This window comes from Acinonyx jubatus, chromosome B3 (genome assembly GCF_027475565.1).
Source record: "Acinonyx jubatus isolate Ajub_Pintada_27869175 chromosome B3, VMU_Ajub_asm_v1.0, whole genome shotgun sequence".
In the NCBI taxonomy this organism is placed as follows: Eukaryota; Metazoa; Chordata; class Mammalia; order Carnivora; family Felidae; genus Acinonyx; species Acinonyx jubatus.
In genome coordinates this window covers 76,205,965-76,223,840 of record NC_069386.1, presented here as the reverse complement: position 1 = coordinate 76,223,840, position 17,876 = coordinate 76,205,965, and the positions used below count along the sequence as shown (strand labels likewise).

The following is a 17,876-nucleotide window of genomic DNA, read 5'->3' as shown; positions in this document are numbered from 1 at the left end:
GATCCTGAAGCCTGCTTCAGATTCTGTGCCTCTCTCTCTCTCTGCCCCTCCCCAACCTGTGCTCTGTCTTTCTCTGTCTCTCAAAAATAAATGTTAAAAAAAATTTTTTAATAAAAAAAAGAAAAGCTAAGCTCTTGTCAAAGGTACGCTTGAATGCTAAAGCTTGCTTTTTTCCATGGCACCTTAGAGGCAGAAGGCTGTTTTAGGATGAAGCTGAACACCTGTCTCCCAGCTACTCACTGCCAGAATCTCCTTAAAGTGGATGATGAATGCAAAACTTGTACCGTTTCTGAGAAGGGCATACCCACAGAAGTTGCTGCTGATGTTCTGGGTGAAGAATGGAAGGGTTACTTGGTCCAAGTCAGTGGTGGCAATGACAACCAAGGCTTCCCCATGAAGCAGGGTGTCTTGACCTATGGCCATGTCTACCTGCTGCTCATTAAGGGTCATTCCTGCTACAGACCAAGAAGGACTGGGGAAAAAGAGCACAAATCTATTTGAGGTTGCATTGTGGGTGCTCGTCTCAGTGTTGTCAACTTGGTCATTGTAACAAAAGGGGAGAAGGATATTCCTGGACTCACTGATACCACTGAGCCTCATCACCTGGGACCCAAAAGAGCTAGCAGAATATGCAAACTTGCCAATCTCTCTAAAAAAGATGATGTTGGCCAGTGTATTGTGCGAAAGTCCGTAAACCAAGATAAGAGACCTAGAACCAAAGCACCCAAGATTTAGCATCCTGTTACTTCCTGTGTCCACCAACACACATGTTGACCTATTGCTCTGAAGAAACATTGTACTAAGAAAAATAAAGACAAGGCTGCAGATTATCCTCAACTTTTGTCCCAGTGAATGAAGGAGGCCAAATTAAAACACCAGGAACAGAATGCCGAGAGATGGAGGCTGTCCTCTCTGAGAGCTTCTCCTCTAGTCTGAGTCCAGTCAACAATGAGATTTTCTGAGACTAACAAATAAGATCAGACTTCAAAAAACAAAATGCTATAGCTTGATAATGACATATTAGATAGATGATGATAGGTAGATAGATGATAGATAGATAGATAGATAGATAGATAGATAGATAGTAACATTTGCATATAATGTATGTAGAGTAAGTATTTGGAGCAATACTGACTGATGGGAGAAATGAGTTTATTTTCTCTAACACATGATTCCTAGACCTGTCTCTGGATCTTCTACATGTGAGAAAGTGACACGAGAGTGGAAGGGAATTGGGGATAGGGACAGGGAGCTGGGGATTGCATTTATCAAGCTTATTAGCAGCTTTGAATATATTTCTGCAAATCTAAAGTTACAAAATCATTCAAAAAGAAGAAATAATTTTACTCCATCTGCCAGCATCTGGCTGCTGCTATTAAACATAATAACTTACTTGCAGAGAATTATAGAAATAAAGAAAATAGCCTTCGTAATCGGAGAGTCCTGAATTCAGAATCATGCCTCTCACTTGATATTTGAGAAAATTAACTGACTTATTTGGGCCTCTAATCTCTCCTCTATTCTTGGAGACAATAAAAACTGACTCATGACATACCTGGAAGACAATGTGAGGCCACCCACGTAAACAGTTTATCATATTATCAAACATGCTGTTCATCTGCTGTGAGAAGGTAAGTATGATGTTTGGAGTGAGAGACCGTCTATTCTCCAGGTTTCCTTGGTAAGGGAATTCAGGAAAAGAAATCTGAATTTTTTCCTCATCCCTCACTCCACTTGGTGAGGGTGAGTGAAGAAACTCCACTTCTTTGCTTCTGTCTTTTCTAGATCTTCTCTCTTTTGAATTGGCCTGCCTATAGAAAAAACAAAATGCATTTTGGTATATCACCCCTATGTGGGATGATTAGTAGTGACCCTTGTGTCTTATTCCTCATTTGGTTCCTGAAATTCAATGAGAAGACAATAGTGTTGTCTCCTTAAAGCCCAAAATGAGACAGCTATTATTTTATTAACAAGCAACCATTATGCAGTACCTCTTGTGAGTTAGAATTTAGAAGTACTTTCTCCAAGTGTCTTTTAAGCAGTTTGTTTAAATTATAAATTTTGATTTAAAGGGGCATTTAATAATTATAACTTTAAAAAGTTTAAAGTGGTGCCAGGACAATACTGAATCTGTACTATGTAAAAAAAATCATTTCCATCAGAAATGTTATCATGGAAACAGTATTATTTGAATAGTGAAACGTAGAGATTTATAACATTAACAGATATCATGGGGTGATAATGACAAGAATATTAGTTATTTATACGACATTGTGTGACAGAGATGGTTAACTCAATTAGATCCTGGTGGTATTAAAGTCAAGGTCACATATTTAATTTCCATATGGGCCAGTATACTCCTGACTGGGAAAACTTTGCTCTCTACTCACGGACTGCACCCCTAACCCCAATCTGTTATTTCTCAATTATGTGCCATTAATTGATGCAATATCCTACTGATAGTGGGTCATCCGTGCCATCTGCATAAATGAAGGACAGCATGTCTATGAGGCAGCCAACAGAGAACAACTTGAAGCCAACAGTACCAGAAATTTCACTAATAACCTGTAGGTTTCTTCAGGGGTAAAAAAAAAAAAAAAAAAAAAAAAGCAGCTCCAAACTTTCCAGGGGAGAATTAACTGCAAACATTATTCAAATGTAGGCTGGAATCAACTCACAGTTGTTTTCTGTAAAAATGAGGTAAATAGAAGTTCAATAACCTACTACGCTTTTTTTTAAACTTCTATTCAGCACATATTTATCTGATAAGATGTTCTCTCATCTAGCTTGTTTCCTAACAAAGAAGACTTTTTTAGTTTGCCATTGCTGTTTATTTACTAACTCAGAGCTCCTTTGTCTTTGTTCTAAATCCTACTGGGAATTTGTAATATATCCCAATGTCATTCATTTATTATTATCATAGTATATATGATTAACAGACACGCTGTGACACACAGGGGGAGTAGTTGGATTATTTCTCATCCTCACTTGCTAACGAGAGAGTAAAGTCCTATATTCTGGCAAAGAACTGATCCAAAGTAATACCATAATGTAAAGTCTATAATAGATGAAGATTTTTTGAATAGACTTTGAATAGAGGCAGACAAAAACTTCTAAGACATACCTTCAATTTACTTATTTACTATTTATTTACTTATTTATTTATCCATTACTTGATTATTTTATACCATCCTCATTCAGAAAATTTCCAAATAAGCTACTTACAGAAACCTGTAAGGAAGAAATTGATGGAAATCACTGAAACACTTGGTAATTTATACTAAAATAATTTCATCTATGAGAATAAGGATTTGAGGAGCTATCTATCTGGGAAATAGAAACATCTGTCTCCTGTTGTATGTCAAGTAGCAGTCACCAAATGGAACAGAATTTTGAGTTAGGGGATAGTGAGACATGAGGATACAAATGTTTCTTCAAAACACCTTGTTAGAGACGCTGTACTAGTAACAAAAGACTTAAGAGAAAGTAAAAATTCCACATAATATATATGGATATTCATATCTATAAGAATCACATGGAGTTTGATTTTTTTTTTAGCTTTCATATTTATTTTATTTTTGAGCAACACAGAGCTTGAGTGGGGGAGGGGCAGAGAAAGAGAGGGAAACACAGAATCTGGAGCAGGCTCCAGGCTCTGAGCTGTCAGCACAGAGCCCGATGTGAGGCTCGAACCCACGAACCATGAGATCATGACCTGAGCCAAAGTCGGACATTTAACCGATGAGCACCTAGGTGTCCCACATGGAGTGTGATTTTTAAATGCTATGAAACTTCCCTGAGCAGGTCCCACGAAGCAGGTTACTTCATCATCAGGCTCAACTTCTGCATCATCTGTGGAGCCTCTCCCAAGTCCAAAACAGAGAAACTTCTCACTGATGTTCTATGATTTCTGGAGTTTGTCTCCACTGCTAGACTCATGAGAATCTGTGCTTGATTTTTTGTTTTACCCCTCTACTTGCCTAAGATGGAAATGCCCAAGTTGACTGTGGACCCCACATAACTGAAAACAGTACAGCCTCTATCCAACTGGGACTCTAAATGACTACATGGAACTAAACTTGATTCACATCTTCAAATCAACTTGAACCCTTATGAGAGCTAAACTGTTATGTTGAAATAGTTATACGGTTTTTGGATCTGTATGTTATTCTAGCCTAGACTTCCATAATTAATATACTCCATAACCGTCCTGAACATATTTTATAAATAACTTTAATTTTACCAATGCCACTCTTAGTATATTAATCTGTGTTCTCCAAATAAACAAACCCAGTAAGTTACATAGATTAGATAGCAGATATAAACATAAATAGATATAGTGATAGATATAGTTTATCATAAGGAATTGGCTCATGCAGTTTTGAGAAGTATCAAGATCTGTAAGTTAGAGACTGCAGAAAGCCAATATAGTTTTAGTCCAAGTCCAAAGGCAGGAGCAGACAGATGTTTCAGCTCAAAGACAATCATTAAGCAAAGAAAGCAAATTCTCCCTTCTGCCTTTTCTGTTCTATTCAGGTCTTCAGTGGATTAGATGAAGCCCCTGAATCTGTCCCCTCCCCTGCCACACACACACCACCCCCCCAGCCCAACACACACACTCACACACACTGGGGAAAGCAATCTGCTTTACTCATTCTACAGGAGCAAATGTGAATCTCTTAGAAACGCTCTCACACACTCACACAGAATATGGTTTAATTAAGTATTTAGGAAACCCATGGCCCATTCAAATTGACACAAATTAAACATCACAGAGGATATTCTTCAAAACTGAACATGATACTATTATGGAAGCCTGACTAGTGAACAGTAGAGCAGGATTATCACCTTCTCTATGCTAAATACTGTATTTCTACTAATATAACCTAAAACCAAATTATAATTTTTAGAAGCCACATCAACACTCCATTATGTCTTTTCAGGGTCACACACTTCAGGTATTTGATCAGCATGTTACTCAAACTATTCTCACAGTTTTAGAAAGATAGGATTATATCAGAACATTATAGAAAGGGAGAAGATACTTTATGCTGATTTTAATTCAAATAAGATTTAAATCAAAAGGGTAATTTTAGACATCATTTTGTATGAAAATACAGAGCAATATCCCTTTTCCTGCTGCAAGATAGTCATTTATTTTGGGCTGAAATAGAAAATATGGATGCCTACAATTAAAAAAATAACATCTAAACAAGCATTGTCTAACTTTACATTGTGCAGGCTAAAAAATGCTGTGACCAGTGGGTCATACCCTCTGGTCTAAAGGGTTTCAGGCCTTGTCACTAAATTTCCTCCCCTCCAACAAACAAAAAAACAAAACAGGTCATATTTTTCTTATAGAACAAATAGAGTATGTAGCTCTATTTAATTAGTCTTTGGTTAAAGTGATAAGGCATTGATGAAAGGAATAACAGTGTCATAAATAGAACAGACCTAAGGTAAATTCCTTCAATGATCTTTGAAGTGAAAAATTCTTGTTTTGCAGGCCTCTTCAATATGGTCTTTGGATAACACTCTTACTTTTCTGCTCCCATAGAAAAGAATAAACTTAGAATTGTCTCTGGTTTCTTGGCCCTTAGAAAGTCACAGAAATCAACATGCTAGACTACGTACCATTTCCTTTAATGACAAGGTGACTAGAGTGGTAAAAAATAGTTCAGCATACTGGTGAACATAAAATTAGATTTGACAATTCAGGAAACACAACTCATGTAGGAAGACACTGCTCATTCCTTTAGAATGAGGTGATCGTCTAGTGAACCAAGTCAATCTGTGTTCTAGGCTTACAGTCCTCCCTGATTCCTTAGGTGACATGTGAAGACTGTTCAATGTGTTATAATTTAAAAACTTAATTCACTTTTGAGCATCAGAAGCGACACTAGAAATTATTGATTCTAAAATACCTAGTTATTTTGCTGTTAAATATCACAATTTACTCTTCCTTTTTTAAAATTGTAAAGCTCCCAGGGAGAGAGATTTTTCCTCATTGTGTTCACTGATGTATTCTAAAAGCCGAGAGCAATCAGTGGCATACAGCAGATGTTTTATAAACATCTATTCAATTATATGAAAGGTTGAATGAATTATTCACTTGGTCATCAAGCTCACCATCTTTCTGTTTTTAAAATGCCAAGTGCCCTTGGGGCGCCTGGGTGGCTCAGTCGGTTAAGCGTCCGACTTCAGCTCAAGTCATGATCTCCAGTCTGTGAGTTCGAGCCCCGCGTGGGGCTCTGTGCTAACAGCTGAGCCTGGAGCCTGTTTCAGAGTCTGTGTCTCCCACTCTCTGACCCTCCCCCGTTCATGTTCTGTCTCTCTCTGTCTCAAAAATAAATAAACATTAAAAAAATTTTTTTTGAAAAAAAAATGCCAAGTGCCCTCTGGCTTCAGGGGCTTTGTACAAGATTTCCTTCTCCTTGCAGCTTTCTCTCTCTCTCTCTCTCTTTCTCTCTCTCTCTCTCTCTCTCTCGCTTTCTTCCTTGTGGGTCTCTTGATAGAGCCCTCCCTGACTCATAGTGTAGGTCTTGCATCTAATAGCACTTTCTCATTGAGACTTCTCTGAGCACTAAAGTGAAAGCACAGACTTTCTCCTCTGGTCTTGCTTTAAGTCGCTACTCGATTTTATGGCCCTTGTAACATATGCCAGTTTAATTACACTGGAATATACGTATTGAGGGTAAAGATGACACCTGTCTTCCTCACCATACTCCATTACCTGGAAAAGGTTCAGGGTAAATCAGGCGTTTGAAATATACTTGCTGGTTGCTTAAAAAACCACCATATGCCTGACCCTTTGCTCACCACTGAACATGGACTAGTGAACAGTCTGTTCTCATGAAACAGTGAGAAAAAAAAAAGAGCAAAAACCATTTTCCCCAAATTGTTATAAGAATTATGACAGAAATAAATATGGCAATATGATAGAGAATAAAAAAGGAATCTCTTTAGATATGTTGAATAGCAAAGATCTCTTAAGTGGTGACACGACCACAAACCTTAAGGATGAGGTTTCTCAAACACACCTTGCTCTTCTCTCATGAGGCCAGAGATGTAGGGCAAGACTGGGTCAGTTAGGGACTTAGCGTAAGGATTTTAGATTTCATTCTAAGAGCAATAAAAACAACTAAAAATAGGCATTTGCTTTGCTTTAAGAAGATTACTGGGTCTACTGTGTAGGCAAAAGATTTGAAGGGCAAAGTGGGGAAGGTGCTAGAAACTGTCCCAGGAGTCTGGTAACAGACCTAGAATGACAGCAGTAGAGATGGAGAGAAGAAGCTGCATTCCACATCCATTTTATAAATAAAATGTACAGAACACAATGATTACTGCTGCGAAAATCATGGATGATCATGTTGCCATATAATTTGCATCTAAATGGGATACTTTTGAAGGGAAAATGAGCCAGTATTAACAATTATACCTGGACAAAAGGGATTATCCAAGGCAAACCAGGAGGTATGGTCACCCTCATAGATAGATAGATAGATAGATAGATAGATAGATAGATAGAAACACCATGAACACCACAGATAGAAACACCATGACAGGCTTTGGACCATCCAATAGCTCGGATAAAACTTAAATTTGGCCAGCATAAAACACATGGGCTACTGTTCATCATGTCATCAGTAATCATTAGTTTGCACAAATTTATTACATTTGCCTAGTATATTCCTCGTCAAGATAACACATTGAGAAGATACTATAGTTTTCTAGTTGTTAAAATTAACCTTTTAAATTCCAATTGTTTAATCTCCCAATAGCTTTAAAATGAATCATGATTCCTTGATTATAAATACCTAGAAATCCTTTAAAGAAAATTGGAGATTCAAAGAATTTATTGTGCTGAGTTGCTCTTGAAAAAAATGAAGGAACTGATGGCAAACCTTATTCATACACTAATAACTATTAGAACAGAAAATATTGATGAGTTTTTGATGTAACTTGAATTTAAATGCCTAAAGAGACTCAGAAAATCCCTACATCTATTTACTCCAGATTGGATCTGAAAGTCTATTTTCATTCCATTTCTTAGCATTATTAGTAGTTGACATATAAAGCCAGGATTACTGACCTAAGTGAGCCATCAGATTTAGCAAGACCTATACATCACATAACATTGAATACAGATTGCCAGGCAAGGGACTGCTATTTTGACTTCAGTCAAACTCAAAACAGGGTTTTTACGACTGGGGCAAGAAATGAATTACTCGGTTCATCTTTACAGAGAATCTGTTCACTGCAGCCTTAATACGAAAGTCAGATTGAAAATTCATACCCATAGCAGGTAGAGCAAATGGAATTTTTCCCATAGATTAGGATATGAAATTATTATTAAGAAACTCTTCCATTCAAAATATTGTTTTGATGTAGGATCCCTGATATAACAAGTCTTATCTACTTATTTATGTTTTATCTGCCTACATTTTGATCAATGTTTAAATGCCTATCCACATCTGCTGACGCGATGGATGGGCTTGCTACAGATATGGTAAAACTAATGAAAAGATGACACCAGCCCTTAGAAGATGCATAAAGATTTTTGAATCAGTAAGAAAGCCTGAAATGCTAAGTTTTTAATTTTTAAATTTTTCCTAAAAAAGATAGTGAGCTAATCGGAGACAAATATTTCCACTTAATCTCACCACAGGAAACAAAGTTTGTATTATTCTCAGCAGACCATGGTTCCAAATGTTCCTTTCCACTTTCCTTTTTTGGTTTGGAATCTTCTAGTACCTCTCTCTACATGCAGGTTAATGCAGGAAATAAATTCCAAAATAACTCTGGGCCACACTTCCTAATATATTTTTTAGCCAGACTTCTTAATATATTTTCAATTTCTTATTGAAGAATAAGGTATACAAAGGACAGTGCACAAGTTATAAGGGCAGATCTGGGTGACTTTTCATAAACCAAACACACCCAGGTGACCAGCAGCCAGATCAAGGAACAACTTCACTGGAACTCCCAGACAGGCAATCACATAAGAAAGGTAAACTGTTTTTTGGCCTTTAGTATAATGAAGATTCTTCTTGTTTTTGAACTATATGCAAAAAGATTCTGACAGCATGAACTCTTGAGGATATGACTTCCTTCATGCAATACTGTGTTTGTGAGCTTCAACCACACCCATGAAGGCACTCACAGTTCAATCTCACCATGTTTTGATGTTTCATGTGTGAATACACCACACATTTATATCCATTCTACAGCTGGTAGTTTCAGTTTTTAGCTATTCTATATGGTGCTGCTGTGAGCATTCTATTATTTAGTGTACGTACATATTTCTGTGGAGTATGTATTTACTAGTGCAATTGCTGAGGAACAGCGTATGCAAATGATCACTGCCAGTAAATAGTGCCAAATTGGTTTTCAAAGTCTTTTTGTCAGCTTATGTTTCCACAATTTTACCAACATTTGGCATTGGCTTCTCTTTGATTTTAATAGTAGCATATTGTAGTTACATTTTATAATTTTTTGAAGATGAATGAATTTAAACACATATGTCTGTTGGCCATTTGAATATCCATTTTTTAAGTGCTTGTCTATATCTTCTGCTTGATTTTATATTGGATTTCTCTCCTTTACTTACTGATTTCCAAGAGTTCTTTATATATTTTCTGACACATCATTTGCAAGTATATGTATTACAAATAATCTCATTCTGTGGGCTGCTTATTCACACTCTTACTGGAGGGAGTTGATCTTTTTCTTTTTAATGTTTATGTATTATTTTGAGAGAGAAAGAGAAAGTGGGGGAGGGACAGAGAGAGGGAGACACTGAATCCAAAGCAGGCTTCAAGCTCTGAGCTGTCAGCACAGAGCCTGATGCCAGGCTCGAACTCACGTACCGCAAGATCATGACCTGAGCCAAAGTCAGGCGTTTAACTGACTGAGCCACCTAGGCATCCCTGGAGGGAGTTGATCTTAATGTAGTCTAAAAATTTTTATTTTGGTTATAATTAAACCTTTGTTCATCCCATTTAAGAAAATACTGCATACCATATGGCTATGAAGATATTCTCTCATGTTTTCTTCTAAAATGTTTATTGTTATATTTTTCACATTTAAATCTGCAATACTTCTGGAGTTAATTTTATGTATCAGACAAGAATTCACTCCTTTTTGGGTTTGTTTTGTTTTTTTGATATGGGATGCAAATTGACTAACACTATTTATTGGAAGATCATTCTTTCCTCACTACCTTGCTGTGTCACCTTTGTCTAAAGGGACTGCATGTATATAGTGATCTCATTCTGTACTGTTGATTCTTTACTATTGATATTTTTTTAGTACATATGGCAGAGAAGCAGGAGTTACAGATTTTTTATTTTTTTCAAATGGAATTTAAAGACCAAAGATATGAAATGACTTTCTCAAATATCACTTTATTTATTTATTTTAATTTTTTTTTTTAACGTTTATTTATCCCTGAGACAGAGAGAGACAGAGCATGAATGAGGGAGGGTCAGAGAGAGAGAGGGAGACGCAGAATCTGAAACAGGCTCCAGGCTCTGAGCTGTCAGCACAGAGCCTGACGCGGGGCTTGAACTCACGAACCGCGAGATCATGACCTGAGCTGAAGTCGGACGCTTAACCGACTGAGCCACCCAGGCGCCCCTATTTATTTTTTTTAATGTTTATTTATTTTTGAGAGAGAGAGAAAGAGACAGAGTGTGAGCAGGAGAGGGACAGAGAGAGGAAGACACAAAATCTGAAGCAGGCTCCAGGCTCTGAGCTGTCAGCACAGAGCCTGACGCGGGGCTCGAACTCATGGATGGTGAGATCAATCCCTGAGCTGAAGTCAGACACTTGACCAACTGAGCCACCCAAGCGCCCCACAAATACTACTTTAGTTACAAAACAAAGGTTTCCAAAATTCAAAGGCAACATTAACATCTCTAAACAGATTTTATATTACTATATTTTTACAAAAGTTATTTTGACTTTTGCTATAGTTAAATTAAATACTACTATATTGCAATGAATTTATTTCAATTTATTTAGTGAATAAAGATAAATATATTTAGGAAATTTTTATTTTATATAAATCTTTTATTATAAGATATATAGTCTACATGGAACACTTTTTAATAGACTTTTTACCATTTACAAATTCAAGAATGGTGTATGTATATATTTGGTTTATGTAAAATGAAGTCTCATTAGTTATTATACATGGGTGTCATGCTCTCCTTAATCCCCATCACCTATTTAATCCATTGCCCACCGAACTCCCCTCTGGTAACCATCACTTTGTTCTCTATAGTTGGGTCTGTTCTTCTGGGAAATCTATCATATCTTCTTCTTCTTCTTCTTTTTTTTTTTTTTTTGAGTTTATTTATTTTGAGAGAGAGTATGAGAAGGGGAGTGGCAGAGACAGAGAGAGAGAAAGAGATTCCCAACAGGTTCCACACCGTCAGTGCAGAGCCTGATGTTGGGCTTGAACTCATGAACCATGAGATCATGACCTGAGCTGAAATCAAGAGTCAGATACTTACTGACTGAGCCACCCATGCAACCCTGAGAAATCCATCATATCTTCTACAAATAAAAATATATTCTTCTCAATTATCTGTATTTATTAATATATTTTCTCATCTAGTATTGTTATATCAAACTTCTCCAATAATATTAAATGTAGAATTCTATGTATTCACTGCTTATTCCTGATTTTAATGAAAATAATTTCAGGTTTTAATTTTTTGTATGCGGCTTGCTATGATAAAATACACAAAGTTAAAAAAGTAAAATATGGTATAAAGCTAAAAATAAATTTCATATCCAGTCCTATCCCACAGTTCTCAAGTTTACCTTCCTAGAGGCAAATGTACTTACCAGTTTTTGTGTACCATGCTATTTATTTTCCACACAAATTCAAACACATCTATGCACATAACCCTCTTTTTACACAAATGTTAGAATAAATGCAGTTTCTCATCTCTTCCTCCCTCCTTCCCCCACATAGCAAAAAGCCTGATGGTTCTTTCCTTCCTACATCAGTTTGTATCAGAGAAAAAGGTGCTCAGAAAGCATTCCATCCATTTTCTCCCATTCCCCAGGCCCTTGCTGTTAGTTAGGGTCATCCAACTAGCTATGTCTAACAAGCTATGGACAGAATGGTTTATTTTACTTTCTAGCCAAAGTTTAAAGAAGCTGAATAATGATCTCAGAACCGTCTCTTTATTAGTCTGTGACTGACAAAGACATCTTTCTAGATGGCACAACTTTGGTATGTTATACACTGAAAATCATTAAAAAACACTGTTAAAAGGAATTAAAGATGACCTCAATAAGTAGTCTGTGTTCAGGGATCAGAAGACGTAACATTATTAAGATGACAATAATCCCCAAATTGATCTACAGATTCAACCCAATTTCTTTCAAATCCCCAGCTGCCTTTTTTTGTAGGAATGGACACACTGATCCTAAAATTCATATGGCTATTTAGAACAGCCAAAACAATCTTATAAGGAAGAACAAAGTCAGAATAATCATACAGCCCTGTTACAAAAATTACTACAAAACCATAGTAATCAAGGCAGTACGGTACCATAAATAGACATATAGATCAACAGAAATTAGAGTCCACAAATAAACACTTTCATTTATGATCAACTGATTTTTAACAAGTTTGTCAAGACAGTTTGGTGAAGAAAGAGAGTCTCTTCAACAAATGGTGGTGGGACAACTGAATATCCATATACAAATACATACAGTTGAATTCCTACTTCACATATAAAAACTAACTCAAAATTGTTCATAGAACTAAATGTAAGAATTAAAACTATAAAACTGGAAGAAAAGATAGGTGGAAGTCTTCCTGAACTGGTTAGGCAATGGTGTCTTACATAGGACACAAGCAACAGAAGAAAACATAAATAGGACTACAGCAAAGCTAAACTTTGTGCTTCAAAAGTCGCCATTAAAAAAAAAAAAAAAAAAGACAATCCACCGAATGGGAGAAACATTCCAAATCACCTATCTGATAAGAGATTTGTATCCAGAATTATATAAACAATGGTCACAACTCAATATAAAAAGACGAGTAACCCAAATTAAAAATGGGCATAGGATTTGAACAGACATTGCTCCAAAGAAGATATACAAATGGCCTCTAACTACATGAAGTGATGTTTAACATCATTAGCAGGGAAATGCAAATCAAAACCAGAATGAGATACTACTTCACTGCACTAGGAGGGCTTAAAAAAAAAAAAAAAGACAATTACATATTTCCATGAGGATGTGGAGATATTGAACAGAAATTCACACTTTGGAAAAGAATTGGGTGGTTTGTCATAAAGGGGAATATAGATGTGATCCAACAATTCCACTCCTAGGTATATACCTAAGAAAAATGAAGACATATTTCCACACAAAAACTTGCACACAAATGTTCATACCAGCATTAGTCATAGTAGTTAAAAAGTAGAGGAAAGGGGCACCTGGGTGGCTCAGTCAGTTAAGTGGCTGGCTCTCGGTTTGGGCTCAGATCATGATCTCGCAGTTTATGATTTCAAGCCCCACGCTGGGCTCTGCACGGACAGTGCAGAGCCTCTTTGATATTCTCTCTCCCTGCCATTCCTCTGCTCTCTCCCTCTTTCTCTCAAGATAAGAAAACCTAAAGAAATAGTGGAGGGAAAAAAAAATCAAATACCCAACAACTGATGAACAAAAACCAAAATGTGGTATATCTACACAATCGGATACTATCGGCAATACAAAGAAATGAAGAAGTGATCATGTTACAACATGGATGAACCCTGAAAACACACTAAGTAAAGGAAGTCAGTGACAAAGATCACAGATTTTATTATTCCATTTACATGAAATGCTTAGCAAAAGCAAATTCAAACAGACTTAGAAAAACATCAACTTGGAAAAAAATGAGAAAAATAGGTGAAATTTCAATGTAAAAATAGACAACGGGCAAAAAAAAAAGCATCACATAAAATAAACAACCAAGGAATGCATATAACTTTTAAAATTGTACAATCTATTACTGGTTATTAAGTATGGAATAAAGTCTCATATTTATAGATCTATATTTGTTCTAATTATGGTGGGCCTTTTCAGAAATAACTGCAAATGTCATAAGGAGTACACACCCTTTGACCTAAAAATTCCATGTATTTCGCCTAAAGAGAGTATGAATTCATTTGTGCACATTTATACTTTTGGTGGTCCTTCATAGCATACTTCTAAATATTTAAAAATTTAAACGGTGGCTCAGTTGGTTAAATGTCCAACTTCAGCTCAGGCCATTATCTCACGGTCCGTGAGTTTGAGCCCCACATCGGGCTCTGTGCAGACTGCTCAGAGCCTAGAGTCTGCTTCGGATTCTGTGTCTCCCTTTCTCTCTCTGCCCCTCCCCTGCTCATACTCTGTCTCTCAAAAACAAATAAATATTAATTTTTTTTTAATTTAAAAATAGAGGTACTGTCAAAACACAGACTTGTTAAAAATTATGATGTTTCCATACAATGGAATAATATTCAGCCCATAGAAACAATGTTGTATATGAAAATATACTGACATAAAAGACTACTATGATGTAACAGATGAAAAGAAGTTTCAAAAGAGTGTGTATCTGTATAATGGTTATCACACACATACATGTTAATGCAGAAACACAAACTCACAATGAAAACAGAGATACAGAGGTAGGTGAAAGTATATGCACACAAAGCCGTTAATGGCTAACAGCCACTTAACAGGTTAATCATTCGCAGGGTATTTTTAGTTCTAAGGAAACAAATATAGCTATAAAAGAAAAATACCTCTATACCTACATGCGTTCAGGTGAATCTATCAATTAGGATTATTACGGTTGTCAGGTGTTTAAAATTATTTTTGAAACAGGAAGTCTCAGTTGTACACTCGATATTATATACTCTAAATGAGCCCGCACTTTACCCAGTTGTAATTTCTGCTTTTTGGCAAAGGAGCAGGGCACTTATGGGACAGCATATGCTTAAGCAAGTTCCTTAATCTACGGAGGAAGGCAATGTTTTCTGTGGTTGTGACATGGTTCTATAGCACATGAGATGACACAGTTACGGTCTCCATCATTTACGGAATCAAAAGGAATGAAGAGGAGTGCTTTAAAATTTCTTAAAATCATGCACATAGGCACAGAAGGAATGATGCTACCAGCTGTAAAGTAGTGGTGTTATATTTCATAGACTAGATTATGAGAAAGAGCAAATTAAGAAGTTTGCAAGTCATTTGAGCTATGTTAATGATGGGTTTTCAATTGCTCTATTTATAATGCTTTTTGGTGTAACATACCACTACTCTAATGTCTGAAAACTAACTGAACAAAATGTATATACGTGACTCGAGACTTTTTCTTTTTCACTGTTCCATAGATTTTCTATTACGATTTCATTTTCTTTTAAGAAATATGTAAATTAGGTAGATAAGGAAAAGCATTTTCAGCAGAAAAATATTTAATGTCATTCACGGAAATAGCGGTTTCTTTGGAAATGGCTAAGAATAAACATAAAAAATCATAAAAATTATAACAGTATGCTAATGTTTATACTGTTTGAAAATATAGTTACCTATTGCCTTAAAATGTAGAGCTGTACTAGTGGAAATTTTTTTTTTAAATTACCACTTTTGCCTCACACTTCACTTTGTTTAAATAATGGAGACACAGTGTAATCTGCACAATGAACATGGGTTTTATAATTTGACAGATCTGAGTTTATTTCTGACCCCCACTGATGGACCGTAATACCTTTGGAAATTTTCTTCAATGCTCTCAGTTTATTCCTTATCTATAAACCTGAAGACAATAACATTTACCTCTCAAGGCTACCCAGAAAACTGAATGAGATAAGATGATTAAATGGCTGTTAAGTGAAAACATCTGGCACATTATTAGCTATGTCTTCCCATTAAAGAACAAAGAGGAAATGGCATGTCTTAAAAGGACAGTCATTCTGCTATAAGGTTTGTTTTGGAAATGCAAATTTATTCCATTAATGGAAACAATTTGAGCATAAAACAAATTTTGAGCTTGTTTATACATAATTTCATCCATGAGAAACAGGAGGTGAATGCATACAAGTGCACCCAGCTGAACTGAGTCATGCAAGAATAACATCTCCCTTCCCAAACACACTGTGTGTGTATGTGTGTGTGTGTGTGTAAGAGACAGAGAGAAAGAGAGTGAGAGAAAGGGAGATAGAGAAACAGGGGTGGGGAGAGAGAGACATGAGGCACACCCATCCATATTTGTTGATATGCCTTTCTATCTGATCTCAGATAACCACTATCTATAACTTACAAGGTTCAACCCATCTTATGACCGCTTTTGCAAGCAAACTTCAGGTATTTTTCCAGGTAAAGTGCCATATTCGTTATAGTATTTGGGCACTGCCTAACAATTTCACTTGAGCAAACTATGTTGATGTTTTCATCATGGCCTATCTTCAAGTGTGTGTGGGTGTGCACACTCGAATCTTAATCCATTTAGGTTGTGATAACAAAATGCCAGAGAGTGGGTAGCTTGTAAAACCACAGAATTGTATTTCTTATAGATCTGGAGGCTGGAAGACTAAGATCAGAGTGACAACAGGGTTGGGTTTTGGTGAAAGAATTCTGGGTTGCAGACCACCACTTTGGTCCTCACATGGTGGATGGGACAAGGGAGCTATCACGGGCCTCTTTTATAAGAGCACTAATCGAGGGTTCTGCCTTCATGACCTAATCATCTCCTAAAGATCCCACTTAGTGGGGATATTTAGTAATGTGTCATTGATGAACATTTTGAGTGTTGTGTCCCTAAATCGATTTTTTCCTCAAGGCCTGTAGTTTTTATTGTTCTATTTTGCATAGCATAACTTTTAGAATTCATATGTAATGTTATATGATAGCAATGGCTCATAGCTATTATATTTACTCTCAATAATCAATGTTTTTCAAATTACTATCCTTACAATTTTTTTTTTCATTGAGCAACTATATCATCAAGTCATGAACACCTCAAGTTTAGGGAGTTAGAGGAGGTTGATTTATCTATACATTTCTTGAATAATACTCAGGTAGACACTTCCACACACCAAGATTTAATTCTCATTGAATATATACTCACTTATTTTAAATGTTGAACACACAGAAACATCTTCTGTAAATACGTGTCTATGCTAACTAAGCTTACTGCGTACAAAATTTGTAGCGGATAATACAGTAGATGCATAAATGCACAGCCTACTCCTCACGAAGAAAGGATGGCCAGATGCAAAGAGGGTGGTCAGCAAACAGCCTTCCAGTTGTCAACTCTGTTAGGGTCAGCCATAGCCACAGCAAACTGCCAACAAAGGGCAAACACTTCCCCAAACAGCCCTTATCTGTTGATCAAGCAAGATTGAGATAAAACCACTCAACCTTTTGGTGTAATTTTAGGCAATCTGACGACCAGTACATGTTCTGGAGCTTCTGGCAGGGTTGATTTTTTTCAGGATTATATTGCAGTTGAACTTCTTCCTCTGCCTAATCATGCACCTTCCCCCTTCCTTCCCTGGTGTCATCACCAACAAACATCTTACACTCCTGACTCCATCTCAGTGTGTCCAATCCTGGAGAATTCAACCTACAACAGATAAGTCTTCACTTAAGGTCAACGATTCCTTTAGAGGAATGTTATTGCATTTCAATAAATGAATTCATCTCAGAACCAGAGAGTCCTTTATGTTTCTTGGTTTTTAACAGTTCCATTTTCAAGTATTCAGAATGATTTAGACACGTCATAATTTGCGTATAATGTTGAAGCCTTTGCATCATTAATTTTTCCGTTTTCCTATTTGTTGTTGTCAGTAGTACTGAAACTCAAAGTAAGTTTGATA

The 17,876-nt window shown here is 36.4% G+C and overlaps 1 pseudogene; it reads left to right on the top strand.

The window, feature by feature from the left end:
• The first annotated feature begins 207 nt into the window (after positions 1 to 207).
• On the top strand, positions 208 to 936 carry LOC106973096 (40S ribosomal protein S6-like; annotated as a pseudogene).
• The last annotated feature ends 16,940 nt before the right edge of the window (positions 937 to 17,876 follow it).